General features: G+C 49.0%; 1 protein-coding gene across 1 annotated transcript in view; it reads left to right on the top strand.

Annotated features, from left to right (window-relative positions):
- The window catches only part of EPAS1 (endothelial PAS domain protein 1), a 31,883-nt gene that overhangs the window by 15,466 nt on the left and 13,416 nt on the right, over nt 1-3,001 (top strand). The window lies entirely within an intron of this gene.

The following is a 3,001-nucleotide window of genomic DNA, read 5'->3' as shown; positions in this document are numbered from 1 at the left end:
AATGCCATCCAAAACCACCTCACAATTTGTTTTCCAATTTTGTCGTTCCACAGCTTGCACAAAGAGCAATTTTCTGTCTGGAGTCTAAGCAAAAGTAGAAGTCCTGTGTCGCGGACTCGGTTTTGTAAGTGGCTCTTTGGTCCCATGGGGCACGCACGTTTCTGTGACTCTGGGTTAAGTACTCCTCCTCCTCCCAGCTCTGTAGGATGCTTTTCCCTTGGTACTTGGTCCTCCCTGCATTCACTTGGCATTTCGTATCGCTCAGAGGCTCCTGTGGAAGGCACGTGGAGTTTGGAGGGCGCTCCTCACTGAACCTCAGAGCGATGCTCGAGTGAGGGCAGCGCGGGGAATTTGCTGGAGCACTCCCTGCCCAGGTGCTGCTGGGGCTCCGGGCTGTGGCCAGTCTTCTTCCCCGTCTCAGGAGAGTCACAGCTCGGGTGTGACGGAGTCGGGATAGCTGCCTGCTTCGGCCCTGCTGCGTGACGTGGCGCGGAATCGGCTGACCTGACTTGCAGCCCTGTGCTGCTGGCAGCCCGCGAGAGTTGGTTTTAAGCTTTCCAGCGTCAGCGGCACCAGAGGAGGAGCAAAGGGGGGTGTGATCTGCCAGTTCATGCACCCCAAACCAACACCATTAACTATTCTTGGAGAGAGGCTGTTCGTTATAAAATAGTGGTATTTAAAAATGTGTCTAGGAAACACTGTCAGCCAGTTTTGGGGGGGTTTTTTGGTGATGGGAGAAAGAAACATTCTATAAATCTTTTAAAAAAGTCCTTTCACTCCCAGGAGTGTTTAAAGAGAAGTGTAATGAACCTGAACAGTGGTAACAGAGCAGTTAACGAGGGCGCAGAGGCTCGTTAGCCTTTTTTGTTCTTTTAAAAACCAATTACTCTTAGCATTTCGCTCTTACCACACGTGGGTTTAAAATTTGGCCCGTGTTGAGGGGTTTGTGGATAATTCTTTGGTATCTTACCTTCTTCATGCTTTTTGGTTCATTGTACTAAAGACATCCAGCCCCCACTTGCTCCCTGTCCTCCCGGGCACCATCAGGTGTGATGAAACGTGCCGTTGTCACAGCAGGATCGCAGCACAAGTCATTCTGTGCCGTGGAATGACAAGCGAGGGGACTCCTTAGGACCAGCGAGGAGGAATTGGAGAGGGCAGCGGTAGGACTGGCACAGATGATCTGGCAATGCTTTTGCAACTCCTGCACAGTAAGAGTTGGGAGCCCCTCGGCCTGCCGTAACACGCGGGTTTTGCTGCCTCAGTTCCACTGCTGACACCCGTGACGGCTGTGCTGTGGGTGTGGATTTGCAGTGGTGCTGCTGGGTGCACGGTGCTGCTTTTTTTTTTTTTTCTTTCCATTAACTTTATTTCCTTTTCCTTCCCCTCACTTGGCTCTCAGCTCCCAGTGACTGGATTAAGAGTTAAATCCTGAACTTTCTGAATTTTAGCAGCTTTCCCCTCGTGATGAGCTCCACACTAGTGGGGGTGTTTTGTGATGCTACGTCGTTCTGTAACCGAAGGCCGTAGCCTCTGTTGTTAAAGTCTGCGTATTTACACTGCTCCTGGCAAAAGCCTCTGGCCTCTTACACCAGTGTGTCCCGGCTGACTGCAGAGGCAAGCAGCACGTGTAGTTTGGGAGCCTTACTTTTGTCAGGGCTCCTTCAGTATTTGTTGTTTTCTCCTGATGGTTCAGCTCTGATGACGAACTCGTAACGCGAACTTCTGCTTTTATTAAAAAAACAGCAGTGGTTTCAGGGAAAAGTTACGGATGTGGCTGGGATGCAGCTTAAAAGCTCAGAAGCTTGTCAGTGAAGAGAGTAAAAAAAGCAGTTCTTTTTGAAGCCTGATTGAAGAATTTCCCCTCTGTTGGTCTAACTGTAAGCATGAATAAAACTTACAGAAGAGTAAGTCTTTGGGGGGAGCCCAATAAAACCAGCTCTGGTCTGTGCTTAACTGAACCATTGTAAACCCGGGTTCATTCCACGGAAATTGGGGCAGAGAGCAGTTTTCAGTGACAAAACCAAGGTGTCCTGGGGGAATGAGCTGCACAGCTCTGTGGAGGCGAGGGAGAAGCTGACTCAACGCCTTGGCACTCAAACCATACACAAACTAGCTCCATCTTCCCCGTCCTCCCTGCTGCAGGGGCAGCCAGGAGAGGGCTGCCATGCTCCCGTGCTCGCTCTTTTCCAGCATTTACATGCCTGTCCTGTAACGACGTGCCTGTGTCTGGAGGAATGGGCCAAGGCCAGTGTCCTTCCAGGCAGTACGCAGCCCTCAGGACGCGTATCTTAGAGCAGCAACGCTACTAATCCCATGTGGTGGTGGCAGATAAAGCCTCTCCAGGGGAGCTACTTACCAGACTTGAATCCTGGGCACCACCGCTGACAGCAGTGACATGATGCAAGATGTGAGGGTTCCCTGCAGCCCTCCTGGTGGCTTTTTGAGGTTTATGACAGCTTAGCAGTCGGTTTGCAGTTGTTTCTGCCGTGTTACGGGTTGTTAGTGCAGTTAAAAAAAAAAACTGGGAAAGGGCATCCAAGAGCGGTGGTGTTGGAAAACAGCAGTTTCCTCATTTTCCCAGAAGATACACTATCTTTGCTGTTGAATTCCTTTTTTATTAACCATGTTTCCTGTAAAGAAGTTGTGTGCGATTGTATTTCAAACTGAGTTTGGGAAAAGGGACCCCTTTTCCTCCACCCCCTTGTTAGAGAAAATCATCTGCACAGTTTGGTGACCTATTTCCACTTATTCAAGAACTTGTGAGAATTCCTGCCTTGCCCAAGTAAGAAAAAACACCCTAGTTTTTGTGCTCATAGCTTTCTTTGTGTAAAATCCCACTTAGTGTGTGGATTAGTCACCCAAGTAACCTAATCCATATGATTGAGAAACACTAAATAGAAGAGCTGATCTTTTTCTTCCTTTTAACTGCCCTTACCTCCTCACCTTGCATTTTCAGTTTATTAAATGCAACACCCAAAGTAGTGACTTAACCCTTTTC

This window comes from Buceros rhinoceros, unplaced genomic scaffold (assembly GCF_000710305.1).
Source record: "Buceros rhinoceros silvestris isolate BGI_N320 unplaced genomic scaffold, ASM71030v1 scaffold2237, whole genome shotgun sequence".
NCBI lineage: Eukaryota > Metazoa > Chordata > Aves > Bucerotiformes > Bucerotidae > Buceros > Buceros rhinoceros.
The sequence above is the reverse complement of the archived record's forward strand: the minus strand, read 5'-3'. Positions and strand labels throughout refer to the sequence as shown.